The following is a 14,605-nucleotide window of genomic DNA, read 5'->3' on the forward strand; positions in this document are numbered from 1 at the left end:
GCTAAACAGCTTTTTTCTTTTTTCTTTTTGTACACCAAGCCAGGAATATTTCTTCCAAGGTATTGTTTAATTTCAGAATGTTTCTGGGGTTTCTCGATCATATTGGAATCCAAAACAACAGAATGCTTTGGTTATGGTGCCTCCTGTGTGTATACCATGCTTGTGTTCAGTTGAACTCTGAAAGACATTAAGTGCACTTCACAGGGAAGAATTACCAGAGACAATTCTTCTCATCTGTAAAATCACACTTGAAAAGCATTGCATACAGATGCAACTTGTAATTCAAACCAGGAATTTCACTAATGCGTGACTGTATTTCTACTCATCAAGGTGGGTAGTGTGATCTGGTTCACTCAGGAGCTTTTGCCAACATTCTGGCCTCTCCTGAGATGCAGTCTAGACAGCACCGTGTTAATAAGGCGTCTGTTCTCTCTCTCTTCCTCCCAGGTACGGGCTTGGTCACAGCAGGCTCCATGAGCAGGCAAGCAAGAGAGCGTGTGATTGTTGGCTAATCTGCAGCAGTTCTTCACTGGCAAGCTTTATGTCCCTGTGTACCAGCTAAAGCTGCCAGTTGAAGAACTGTTGTGGTTGGCTCTTTCCTGCCACAAGCACCGAAGACGAGCTCACGCGCGGAGCAGCTCTTGAGATGGGAGACAAAGGTCTGAGTTCTGCGGCAGGGGAGACTCTGAAAATCAGGTAGATTAAACATCCTTGCTGCAGCAGGCAGCAGGGTGGGTAAGAAGTCATATGACTTGTGTTGGGCCCTAGAGAGTGCACTTGAAGCTGGCCAGACCTTTCACTTTCAATATTGTATTTTTAGCTGTAGCTTTTTTTTTTGCTTTCTTCGCCTATTCTCTCCTGACCTCTCCGCCGTATACAACCCCCTCTCTCTTTCTAAGTGGGTTTGGATTTTTCCCGATCACTATCCCAGACCATAAACAAAAGCTGATGGGTGCCTGCTACGCTGACTCAAACGCATTCCTTTCATGTTGAGGGCCTGCTTCCCTCCTTATTTGGGTGTAGGACATTACAGAGCCCCAGTGTAACTTAAGAAAAAAGGTCTTCGGAAATGTCACCGAACTGTGCTGTCAGATTCCTGCCGCGTCGGAGGAAATGGAAATATGAAATTCTCGGAGGACAGACGGAGCATGTTTAGACTGCTCCGAGGATAGGCTTGCTGCTCTTTAAAAACCAGTCAAGTTTTCTCTACTGTTTTGTCTTCTAATTTATTTACTGCGGCCTGTAGTCTTCTAGCAGTATTGTGATCTTGAGAGATTCTACGCATTTGAGTCTGTGGTCGACACAGGATGGCAGGCTTTGAGTCAGCCAGGAATGTGTATGGTTCTCTGGCTGGTCTTGCGACCGGGGGAATATTTTTTTGAGCAATGCTGTGCCCGACTCTCTCAGCTCACGGTATCCGCACGCACTCCCTCACACAAAAATAACCCTCGGCCAATCGTAAATCTCTCCTCAAAGGGCAGAAAAGAAGGCGAAGGAAGAAAACAGGATATGAAAACGTGGCCCTTTAAAAGGGCCAGGCAGACTTGAAAAACAAAGGTGGGGAAAATGCTCGGCAGTAAGCAGAACCAGATGCCTTCCTGTGCAGCCCAGGGCCCAGAGGCTGGGAGCTGGGAGGGGTGCAGAAAAGCAGGATGGCTCTTGGACACTGACCATCCCCTCTCCCCACCCCCGCTCCCCCGCCCGTACAGGGCGTGATCGACGCACAGCCTGGCCAAGCTCCGACTCGTCACGGTCGGTCTGCGGGTCGGGATTTGTGCTTTCATGAGTCTGGTGGCCAGGATACCAGAATGAAGAAGAGAGAAGAGTTGAGTGTGACCTCTTAGCCCCCTGGAAAAATATAGCTTGTTCTCTAAATATCATTTAAAAAACTGCAGCTTTGACAAAGCAACATGAACAGTATATGGGGGACACTATCACTGTGTCTGGTAGCTTGGCATGCCGATGCAGCAGGCTGGTGTGTTGGTCTGTTGTGTGAGGGTTGTGTGTGTACTGTTTCTATGGGCATGTTTTCTTGTTCCTTCACCTCTAGCTGAGCATTTCAGTTGTTGTTGTGTCAAGCAGGGCATCTGTAGGTGTTTAACATGAGCCCCCTGTCACTAGTAACTGGAGCCGCCAATCCATTGTCCTTGGCCCTCACCCACTCCCTGGGCTCAGCCATCCCTTTAATTAGAGATGGCTTTCGCTCAACACCTTGGCAGCAGAGGGCAGAGCAAGGCTGAGGTGCCATGATGTGGGAAAAGCTGAAAAACTGCTAGAAGCACCATGCCCACACAAACCCCCTACTCATTCTTAAAACCTCCAGGAAGGCTGGGTTCTACCGCATTGCACAGTACGGTTCGGCAATGGCGTCTTATGATTGTTAATGGCTTATCCATCATGATTTAATTTGGAATTCTTTCAGTTACATTCCTTTAATTCTTTCATTCATTCTTTGCATTTTTTCCCCCAATTACTTTTTTTCTCGTTTGATTCCTGTTTCAGCGACCAAGGTTCTGATTTCCCCCAGCATGTGATTGTTCAGTGACCAAGTTGATAAAAGCGTCGCAGGCTTTTTCTCGTTTGAAGCGACTGTGAATGTCCATGAAGCAGTAAAGTCCTCCACAGGACTTCACCTGCAAAACCCTTCTGAAGGGCAGCGAGATGTGATGTTTCCTCCCCCCACCCATCGCACATTAAGCTTGTATCCCCGTTCTAAAAAAACCTTCACTGATCTTCCCGGCTGTAAATGAGCATCAGTGAGCATGTGGGACTCGGGTGGACCTGTGATCGCAGCCATGTGGGCTGACTCGAGCTGTAGTACCAGGAAGTGGAAGGCTATTCCTGAACTGCAGCGTCATGTTCTGTCTGTGCTTTGGGAAGGTTGTGTAACCACTATTCGTAATACAGCAAAACGACTGCAAGGATTTTCAGTATCTATTGAAAACTGCCGCCGGCTTAATATTCTTTAAATTCAGTGGCACCTGCAAGGGCTCACTCTTCCCTTCCTCCGGTCTTTCTGTCCTTGATCTAGGATGTCATACTTCATTGATTTGGTCCGGTCTTTGCCTTCGTAATCAATTTGGCTTGTGGGAGCTCTTTTTAAAAAAGATTCCAATGTGCCTCGCAGCTTGGTTCCTTTCTGCTCGGCGTGGTCAAACACAGATTTGTAAAAAAACAGATAAGCGTTTCTCCATTTAGCTAGTTTGGACCTTTTTTTTTAAAGAGAAATTTGGACTGCTTTCTTTCACCTGTAACCGTTACGGAAACCTTTTGATTGCATTTTTTGGCATGCGTGTTGTGTAACAGAAAAATAAAAAAACCGTTTCAGCACAACTGTTTTGTCTGGTGTTATTTGTGGTGTGGGGGTGGGAGGCAGAGGTCATGGTTTCCAAAAAGAATCACTTTGTGTTGTCTAATATTTACTCTTTAGATAAAAGGCTCAGTAGCCAGACAGCCTTTAACATATCATGGTTCAAGGAGTAGTAAGACTGGACACTATTCAACCTTGTAGCTGTGTTAATGTGTAGGTTAACAGGTTTACTAGTAGATAAGGTTCGTGATTGTTGAGCAATGTAAGCAGTCGGCTTACCCTGAAAGCTTAGAGCTAAAAAATTCGCTATGGATTTAACCACTTAATTGCAATTGAAACTTTGTATCCCTCTCTTCTGATATGTCTTTATGAACCACAGTCAAAGCTAAAGGAGAACACCAACCTTGATTGTAAGGTACGTCTTGAGTAATTCTTTAGCTTTTTGTATGAGAGCAGCCAAGCTTCAGTCTGACGAGATTGGGTGTATGTATGTGCAATTCATGTAAGTAACCTTGAAGACCCTTACATTGGAGAACTAAAACAAGATACCTTATAAAATTCTCTGAAAGCTAGCCTTTTTATTAAATCCTCTCATTTTGTGGGGAAAAGTTTTCCTGTCCTTTTAAACCCCAGGCCTTAAACTGCAGGTAATGCTTATATAAATGATATTGACTGCCTATACTTCACTAGGTGCTGTTCAGAAGTCTGGGAGAGATTTGAAGTTCTTGTTATCTTTGAATGGTACTTAACTATAAAATGTACAGGCCCTCAATTTTTCTTATGTATTTCTGCATTAGAACATTCATGTAAAAATGGGAAAAATCTTAACTGCCAGGTTTAGATTTGCTTAAAACTTAAGTCTGGGTGTCTGTGCTTATCCCTGTGCTGACTTGTTCCCTGCGTGTCTCCATCTCTGAATCCTGCAAAGGCATCTCCCTTCTCCTCATCAAGTTTGCACTATGTGTCTCATGACCGAGACTTAAATAGGACTGATCATCACGTGTGCCAATGGAAGGGAAATAGAGGGGAGCTGTAGTGTACCTCCTCTGTCCAGCTGAAATCCTGCGAGAGACATGCTTGACACAAGAGCAGCTGCCTGGTTTGGACAGATCGAAATCTAAAACCATATTGAGGTCATCAGTTTGCATGGGACATTGCCAGTCTTGGATTATCTGAATGGACAAAGTCAGGGTCGAATTTCCTCAAATGATTTTCCTGGAGGGTGGATTGCTGTTCAGACAAGGAACAAGCCTGCTCAGGTCCACAGTCGGAAAATGCATATTTCATAGACTAGTGGAGTGTTTCCTAAAGCTAATCTGTGTTGATGACAAACTTCAATATCATGCACAGGAGCAAGACTGTAGATGCTGGATGTCTGATGACCTTCCTGATTATGCATTAAGTTGTTTTTTTTCCCCAAAATGACTTTGATTAGGGAACTCTGTGGTTATGAAGGATTGTATCAACAATTACTAGGTAAGATGGAAGGCATCTCTACATTTTTGTGTTGCATACAAGGTCCAGTGTTGCAAAGAATGCAGTATGAAACTTCAGGCCATTCATTTTCTGGCTTAAGCTTTGCTGCTGTTAAATGAACACGGGTGGACGATGCTATCTTGAGGTAAGGCTTCTTTTTAGTGTTGCCAATCTGTTTTGCAAGCCGGGCAGGAAAAGGAAAGAGTTAATCTGTATCCATGGCTTGTGGTTCCCTCTGTCTTCCTCTGTTCCTAGCAACTGAAGGATAAGGTTTGGTGAGTCATCTGCTTCCAAATGTGCCAGGAGAGTTTCAGAACTCGGGGCTGTACCAGTACTGAATGGTGGGTTTACAACCTAGAAACACTTCATGGAAATTGTGTGAAAGCTGCAAAAGTGTGCTGTTAATCCCATGGATGTGCCGGCAGCTCTGGCCACAGGTCTGCATAGCACTTGTCTCATGTGAGAAGCTGGTTTGATCAGTATGTGTGTGAAAATACGCAATATCCATTGCAGTTATCAGTGGCTTTTAAAGCCTTTTTTTTAGTCATTTAGCCTGTAGGTAAGAATTGTAAGGAATCAGTGACTTTCCAAAGCAGAGAACACCTGATTCGTTTGCAGGTGACCTCGATAACTCTAGAGAACAGATTGAGAGGAGGCGGCACGATGCAGACCAGCTCTCAAAAAGCTCTTGGCATTTGTTTTAGTGCTGAAACGCACTTGTTTGGAAGCAAGGGGGGAAAAAAAACAGCAGCAGGGAATTATTCTCTAATTTTGACCCCCCCCTTCCCCCTTCACATTCCAGAAGGATTTCAGTCTGGAAGGCTGATAATATTAGCGCTGAGGTGCGCAGGACATTCCCAAGCCATCTTGATAAATTAACTGGCCCACAGAGACTGCATTAACAGGACCGTATCCCCCCCAACAACCCCCCCTGAACCCATGCTTTTCAGCGCAGGACGTCAGCAGCACAGTTGAGCCCGGCTTGTGGAGCTTGCCCACGCCCCCCGGGGGAGACGACAGGCTCTCTGGTGGGTACGGACCAGTGGCTCTACCGCCCCAGCAGGTGTATCCAAGCAGTCTGTCATTTGCGCACCCTCAGCCATTTCCAGAGCTCTTGCTTGGTCAGATCCGGAGGGGCGGGCGCACGGCCTGTCTGCTACAGCTCTCTTAACGCAGAGGAGCTGCCGTTGGTTGGCAGCAGGGGACGTCTCTGACAGTCCCACGTGTCACTGGGGCGTGCATAGGTTCTTGATGTTTCTATTCAGTGCGCAAAGGTTGTATTTGTTGGAGCACTGCCGTGTTCTTTTTGCCATTTCCATTATGGTGATCCCCGGGAAGGGTGTGTATATTCACAGGTTAGCTGGTCTGCGGGGTCCGTTCTGTGGAACGGCAGGTGGTTAGCACACGTGTCTAGTCGGGAGTTTCTAGCACTTCCTGGACCAGCGTGCTGGGTTTCTCTTCTGATTTTCTGTCCCTCCCTCAAAATACCCCCTTCGCTGCTTCCTGAATATATTAGATCGTGGAGAGGCAGCTTGACAGGATTGAAAAAAACAGGCTGTTCTGCACAGCCTCCAGTCCTGCTCTTTTCCTGCTGACTGTTGTGACAGTGATTGCACAGTGAGGCCTCTGTTCCGGCCTTCATTGCTCGCTGGATTGAACACCAGCCTTGAATACTCTGCAGGTGCTTTGGAAATAAGCTTCCTGTCTCTTACAGGCGTCTGAGGACAGACGCAGAGAAAAGGGAAATGAACACTCAGTTTTGTTTCTTTTGGGCTGATGGTGTTTGAGACACTATGTGTGTGTTCCACACAATCAAAGTACTGTCTGTCCCCCCTCCACCCCCCCAACCTAAAGCCTTAACCTAGTTGCTGATGGGGGGGCTATTAGGTAGGAGCTTTACAGTCAGTTGCAGCCATGTCGTGTGGGTGGGCAGAAAGAAATGGTGATGGGGGGGTGGAGATAAAAAGATAAAACAATTGCAGATCTTCAATCTGCCACCTCAGAGCCCGGCAGTTTAATCCTGCCCTATGGCAGTGACGTAGGAAATGGACTGGTTGCCCAGACAATTCCCCTCTCTGCTAAATGTTGGTTATGTAATGTGACGGAAAGACTGACTAGGAGTGTTGGAGCCAAACAGCCAATCTTATTAAAAGGACATGACGCCACTCTGCCCTTCTCTCTCCATCCCCCCTCCCTCTCCTTCCCTCCCCCCCCCCCCCCCGCTTCCCTGCTGCACTGTGAACCACCCACTCAAACCTGAGCTCACATCGTCATGACCACGGCCCCAGTGGGAAAGGGCTTCTGGGAGTGTTCCTGCAGGCAGCACTTCTTAATCACTGTAAAGAGCTGGTAAAAAAAATAGCAGGTGTCTGGCCAGGGCCACCTCCTACGAGGACTGAGCAATTAAAAGCTTCGTCTTACCTGACGGTTTCTAAAAACGTTTTTCTGGGTCTTAAAAATGTTGTGTCACGCCTGTGTCTAAGGTCCCTGCATTCAGAAAATCTTATTCTGCCTTATGAAAGGATACCATGGCAATTGGTTTCTTATTTTCTGTTTTATTTTTCTTTTGCAACACCTCTCTTCCTTGTCTTTGCATGTCTGGTGTCACAGACAGTTTGTCCTGGATTTAAATGTGACAAATGCTACGTAATGTTGTTTTCTGTTAGTTTTGGGTTTTATAGCTAGAGAAAAGGAAAATGAGAAAACCTGTCTTCCTCTGGGTAGCATTGTCAAGACAGTGGGAGTCCCTGGGAGACAAGAGAAAAAAGCTTAGTGCTGTAAGCGTGGGGTAATTTGGAAGCATTAAGGATTTACAGCATCATGTTTAGCTGATACTTTTGTCCAAGACAGCGTCAAGAAGCTACAGTTACATATTTTAATTTTGCGTATGATGTTTCTGGCATCTGTTTATTCTGTGTGCAGTTCTGTGTGCTGGAGCACTCTGGGCAAAGTGCTTTGTTTGAGATTACAACCCCACCTGAGGCTCGAACCCGTGATCGCAAGTCCAGAGCCCTAACCACTCTTCCACATGGAATGTGGCCCTGTCACTTTAAATTGCTCAGGCAGCCCTGGGGATTACACATCCACGACTGCTTAAAATGATTATTTTTAGTCTCACTTGATCTAAAACATCATAGCGTTACCCTGGGTTGCACCAGCTGGTAATAACGCTGCAGAAATCCCTCACAGTCCGCAGATCAACCCAAGCTGATCTGCCTTTGACATGGAAAGAGAAGCACGAATAGTGAGTTCTACACAGATGTCCTGTCGACGCTGAATGACTAAGGCTCCCAAAAATGTCCTTTCCAGTAGCTCCTCAGAAATGTAAGGTTTCAAGTGGCAACCATGCCTTGTTTTACTAAAGTTCGGAGATACCGAGGACTGAGTGTAAATGAAGAAAAACACCAGTGTTGTCATGGATTTGTTTAATTGAGGCATTTCAATGCGTCACACGAGACAAAAGTACTGTATGACTAATTTAAATTTCTGTAACAAGAAGTTGTTACTAAGGAGCTCGCCGCAGTAGTAAACCCAGGCAGCGCTGTGTTTTGGGGCCCAGGGGGACAACAGTTTTTTTTGGGGGAAACAGATGATTTCAGACAGAAAACCTCATCGGTAAACATCTATCACTGAGAGAAGATACACAAAGCCCACCCCTAATCCCCTCCTGTACATTAGGCATGTACAATTTCCCTTGTTTGCTTCGTTTTCTAACCTTGAGGCATCATTTTCTCTTATGCAGCAAGAACTGTGCTCTAACCCATGCGGTGCGAAACACAAAGTCCTTCAAGAGACAAACCTCTCCCCTTTGTCCTCCTGGCGGATGGTGTGTGATTCCTGCTGTGGAGTCAGGGGGCTGCAGGTCAGGGTGGAATGAAGGATTACGCAGGTGAGGCTGGGTGTGACCAAGCAGCTTGTCTGCTCAGCTGCCTGGCACTAATCCCGGCAGGATCCTGGACTGTGCAATAGGTGACTCCATAAACTGGAAACCCAGCCCTTTGCCAGTGCGTCCACAGATGCCAAGATTCGCTCGCAATGCCTCGCAATGCCCCGATAATGAGATCCACCACAGCCAAACAACTTTTGGCTCCTTGCCTGAGACCTTAAAATAAACAACTCGAATGTCCCTAATTCTCCTCCAAACCCTGGAAGTCACCAGAAGCCTCAAAGCTCACCACTGTGTTCCCTTCCTCATGGTCACCTGTTTCTCTGGTTGCAGATTTTCCCCTGGCAAAACTCCCATCTGGTCAAGTGACTTTCGAGTCACCTCTTACATAAGACATACAGTATTTGTTTTTACTTTAAGCTGAATGAACATGCTGGCAGTTTCCATGAAGTCAACAGTGTCGGGCAGTGCTTCTCAGTCTTGGTCCTGGATGACTCCAGCTAAATGCTACCTGTAACTGATCTGCTTGCTGTTTTAGTCTTTTTTGGTGGACTCAGATTGTGCTTTTAAAGGTCCCCCAGTTAAAGTGCTTTATTTCCAACAACTGCCGCACACAGGACTGTCTGCAGTCTCTCCTCAACTTGCCAATTAAGAATTTGCTCCCTTATTTCTGACTGAACAGCCCTGCATGGGTGATCAACTGACGCAGAACAGACGCATGTGGGACTGGCTATGTATCGGACAGCGAGTCATTCGGCAAGTGGATTTCCTCTGCCCTAGTCCAGTTGGTTATACAGTATTTCACCAAGCACGCCCAAATGAAAGCAGTCCGGCAACTCATTAATTTAGCACAGGGTTCGTACCTACTGTATTCTAATTCTCATTCAGCTTTCTGAGAGCTGAAAGCAACTTCTGCATAAAATACCTGAAACAGAAAATTGACATAAATTATCAATTGAATGTGAGCTCTGCTGGGACGATGACCAGTGGACACAGAGGTGACCCAGGGCCAGGACTGAGGACCACTGGAACGTAGTATTTTTTAAACCAGGGCCTGGGAGCCGTACAAAAGCCTGAACAAGCAAGCAAATCAATTACTGGTCCGCAGTAAGCACTGGGGATCAGGGCCCAGCTGGAACAAAAGCCAGCAGTCACTGGGATGCTCCAGGACCAGGACAGAGAACCACTGGCAAAATTAATCAGGGGAGCAAAGCGAAAATCTGCACAGAAATCAAAACCACAGAGGGTGTCAGCACGCAGACCTCTTGGTTGATGTAAATACCTGGATTGTGTGGAATTGACTTCCAACAACACTATTTGTGTCCAGCAAGCAGAAGGCTCAGCAACACAGTCTCTACTGGACATGCCAGCAGCCTCAGTTTAAGGCCATACGATGTCGTCTCTTGTCCTGTTCTTGCTCTGAAGTGTGCATGCAAGGGTGCTCATTTAGAACTGTTGTCTCGGTTTATTTCTTGAAGCTTGTTGAGAATGTTATTTTCTGTTTTACAAGTACAACGGCAATATCATCATCATAAAAGTCAGTAAAAGGAGTTTCATGCTATTTGAGAAGGGTATGAGAACATTCTGTAGTCAGAACAGCTCGGCTCATATGCAGTGTCTGGACTTGAGAGAAATTGATTAAGAAATACTAGATGGGTATCGGAAAATCATTGACGTTCCCTTCACCATGTACAAGTGCTGTGCAACATTTTGTAAATGGCTTTTTAATTGGATGCAGTATTTAGCATTGGCCTTTTATTTAGAGTTTTTTAATGATTTGTTGTAGTTTTTCAGCTCTCAGGTGCCTTTCCTCTGGAGATTACCTGATCTCTCTGTAAAAAAACAAAACAAAGATTCAGCAAAATTCTGGGAGGATGACACAAATACAACTTGTAAATGCATATACTCCAGATATCTTAATACTGCACATACATCACCTACTTTGCTGAGGGTGGCATAGTGGGTACCATTGCTACCCCACAGTGCTGGGGCCCCGAGTTCAATTCCAGACCTGGGGTGCTGGAATTTGTACAGTATGTGTTATTTGTGTGGAGCTTGTATGTTCTCCCTGTGCTTGTGTGGGCTTCCTCCAGGTACTCCAGTTTTCTCCCACAGTCCAGAGAAAGAAGATTGGCCCTGGTGTAAGTGTGCATGTTTGTATTTGTGTGTGCCCTACGATGAACTGGTGTCCTGTCCAGGGTGTACCCTGCCTTGTGCCTGTTGGTTTCTGGGATAGGCTCTGGGTCCCCAGTGACCCTATATTGGAAGAAGTGTTAAGAAAATGGATTCAAGGATAAACTTGCTGTTTATATTACCGATTTTATAGAAAACAATCCCTACTTGTGGTGCAACTAGTCTGCTGTTCCCAATTCACAAGAAGGCAGCCTTAACAATTGTCGACTGCAAACCCCGTTCAACACTAGTGGTACACTTAAGTGTGTTCACGCCCATCTTGCGCTGTTGCGATGATAAATGTGGGAGTGCACACTGCTGATGTGCTCAGAATGGAAGACGCTGCGTGGCCGAGAGGAGCAGAGTCAGCGGGAGACTGTGAGTGATCCAGCAGCCTATCCCAGAATATCCAGGTCAGCTGGTCTCCCAGGGTGACGGAGCTTATAGAATAGCCAGCGCCATGTGATTGTGTGAGTGAGGCTGCGTCAGCAGTGTGGCGTGCATGCCCTTTGTACCGCTCGCTATGCACAGAGGCATGTAACTAAAGGTCAAGAGAGGGAGCATGAGGCTCAGTTAGGGAGAACGCTGGACATTCATGTCCTCCTCCCAGCAGGCAATACTGTAGCAGGCCAAAAGGCCATTTTAAACAGCTGTAGAACCTGATCTATATGTTTCTACTGGGCCCTAAATTAATTAACGACAGTGCGTTTACCGTATATAGCCATTCTCATCCAAAAGGACCCAAAAGTGACACTGAAGTGCAGAACCCAATGGGAAACGTGAGACAGACATTATGAACCACCCCTGACCCACCACAGCAGATCAGATAGAAAAGAGAGAAACTGCTGTACCCGCAGAGCTAAGGGAAAACTGGACCTGACACACAGATTCTAGCCAGGACACTGCGGTTGTCATTGTCATTCTTAGGAACGCTGCCATGGGATCTTTAACAACCACACAATCAGTTTAGAGTCTCTTCAGAAGGACAGCTCCTGCTACAACACAATTTCCCCGGCCACCAGAATGAGGCATTCGTTTTTGGAAATGGTGATGTAAGGTATCGCTGCCTCACAGCACCGGGGCCCTGGGTTCCATCCCAGACCTGGTGTGCTGTCTGCTCGAAGTTTGTATCTTCTCCCCGTGTTTGCGTGAGTTACCTCTGGGAAATGCCGATTTCCTCCCACAGTCCAAAGACATGCTGGTATGTTAATTGATTCTAGTGTGAGTGTGAGCACGTCTGTGTCAGTGTGTGCCCTGCAATGGTCTGGCATCCAGCCAAGGGAGTACCCCCGCCTTGAGCCCGTTGCTTGCTGGGATAGGGAGATAATGCATGGATGACCTAAAGTGAAGACTGCCCCCTACTGGTGCACCACCACAACAGCAGTCTCCCAGTGCAGAGCAGGCCCAGCTTCCTGTGAGCTGTCGAGCAGGCTAGAACATAGAAATGCTGCAGCAGTGCATCTCTGCATCTTTTTTCTGGCTAAATAAATGTAAGAGATTTCCTTGCTTCATCATTCCCAGACTGAAAAGGCCTGTCCATCTCGGGAGAACGTTTATTTTCTTAATAAATGAAATAGATCCATGCCAATGGACTGTCATCCCTATCAAGGGTGTATCCTGGCTTGTCCCCATTGCTTGCTGGGATAGACTCTGATTCCCTTGTGACTTTTTCTAACAACCTGCCTGTTTTCATAACAGGACCAGCCTGATGTTTTGAAGCCTGCCATCTGAAAAAGCCCAGAGCTGCAGCGCCCTGTTGTATCGGAGCAAACAGTCAGGAATTCCTCCGGATTGCAGCAGACGAAGGCAATAACTCAGCAATGCGCTCGCAGGCCCGGACAGCTCCCGCCCGCGGCAGCCCTGCTATTCCAGCCATTCCGTGCAGATCCTGACACCTGCGCTCTGCCGCTGTCTGCCTGCTCCTGTTTTTGTACGGTATGCTGTGTACTAATGTGCACCCCTCTGCCATTTTCCTCTTGAGACACTGACGCAAAAATCACAAAACCCATTAATATCTAGGAAGCCTGAGTCTCCTTGGAATTGCCCTGGCCTATATTCGTCTAGAGTCCCCAGGCCACTGCACTACACCTTTTAGAGTGGCGTTTGAGTCTTTCTGGACGTGACGTTCTTCGCACTGACCCGGCAGACCTAGGGATCCCATTTTGTGTCTGAGATGGAAGCAGATGGGAAATGGCAGAGCAGCTGGTCTGCTGCAAGTCCGGGCTAGTTGGAACTGGTACATGCTCTGAGGCACATTTCTAAGTGAGTCCACATTTAGGAAACCGTACTGGAACATCACACCACGCGGTGCTAAAATTCCAGTCACAATGTCATAATCGTAGATGTGATTGGCGCCTTCGGGCCTGAGCTCAGAGTCTTTCCTTTCATGTAGTTTAATGGCTTGTTTGCTATGGTTTCTGACCAGCTGTTTGTCACAATGTTGAGAGTATTTTAGAGGAGCCGAAACCTTGCACTGGAATGCACTGTGTTAACCTTTCTACTTTGCAAGATTAGAACTATTATTATAAAGCAGGAATTGGTTGGACTTCTTAGTTTTGCTCAACTCAACAAAATAGCATAAGTTCAGATGGCAAGATCAAGACAAACATAATAAATATTGCAGAACAATCTATAATTTGGCTAAATAATGCATTGCATACTACATGACTTTAATCACACGAACATAAGAAAGGTTACAAAGGAAAAGGAGCCATTCAGCCCAGCTGACTCATATGGTAATTAGTACTGTTGCTAATTGATCCATTGATCTCATGAGTTTGATCCATTGATCCAGCCGCTTCTTGAAATAGGCCAGGATATCAGCTTCAACAACATATTGTAGCTGGGTATCTTGTTCCAGGCTCCCACTACCCTTTGGGTAAAGATATGCTTCCTGGTTTCAGTTTTAAATGTCCTTTCATGTCCTTTTCCACATTTATCCACCTGGTTTGTGTTTCAGTTCATTCTGCTGAAATGTACTTGGTTGACTTTGTTGAAGTGTTAGACACTTTTCACACAACACGCCTTGATTTAAAAATCCAAGGCATATGACGAAATATGCAGAGTTACAAAGTTCATGTGCAATGATTGCAGATTCTTAGTATCTTAGTACTGCTTTCAACATAATTTGCTGGATTGTACTGAGTCAACAGAGATAAAACTTGAAACCAACCTGCTATCTCCTCTGTGGACATTATTGACCCCTCTTTCTACAGATGGACACAGGTGTTTCCCAACACACAAAGCTCTTGGTGTCCCATGGGCCTCAGTTCTGCGTGAAAAACAGGCTTCGCTGTTCCAAGAAGCATGTCTTAGGTACCATATTGCAAAACCCCCAAAAAGACGGCCCTCAGAGAACACCATGCTGTCTGGTGGTGTAGTAGTGGGGCTCCATGCAGTCAAAGCCAGACTGCAATCTGCACTCACTTTTTCTGGCCTGGGTGTCACCCTTTAAGAAAGACTTGATTTTAGCTTTCTCCTTCCTACTCACCTGAAAGAACGAGGTGTAGCTCTGGACAAGGTTTTATATCTGCAAACGTTTTACTGGCTGCTTTCCGAAACCCTGAGTGCAGAAAGCCTGTATTTTTTTAAACCCCGAAAGAGGCTCACATGTGGTGAGGGCGTCGTGCTGGGGTTTGTTGTCCACTGTCAGGAAAAGTGAGCTTGGTGAGCTCACGTTTGCCTCCTAAAATACGCTGTTAGTCTATTTTAGCAGCATCCTTTAGGGAGTCTCTGACTGCACACCAGCAGAACTGAACACA

The 14,605-nt window shown here is 46.2% G+C and overlaps 1 protein-coding gene across 2 annotated transcripts in view; it reads left to right on the forward strand.

The window, feature by feature from the left end:
- aipl1 (aryl hydrocarbon receptor interacting protein-like 1) overlaps positions 1 to 14,605 on the forward strand; it is a 40,019-nt gene that overhangs the window by 15,354 nt on the left and 10,060 nt on the right. The window contains exons 1-2 of one of the 2 annotated variants that reach the window (XM_015367795.2): positions 11,194 to 11,222; positions 12,543 to 12,779. The gene's annotated coding sequence lies outside the window, so the exon portion shown is untranslated. Of the gene's footprint in view, positions 1 to 11,193; positions 11,223 to 12,542; positions 12,780 to 14,605 lie in introns of those variants that run through there. The other variant, XM_006640880.3, reaches the window with a different exon arrangement.

This window comes from Lepisosteus oculatus, chromosome 26 (assembly GCF_040954835.1).
Source record: "Lepisosteus oculatus isolate fLepOcu1 chromosome 26, fLepOcu1.hap2, whole genome shotgun sequence".
NCBI classification, from domain to species: Eukaryota; Metazoa; Chordata; class Actinopteri; order Semionotiformes; family Lepisosteidae; genus Lepisosteus; species Lepisosteus oculatus.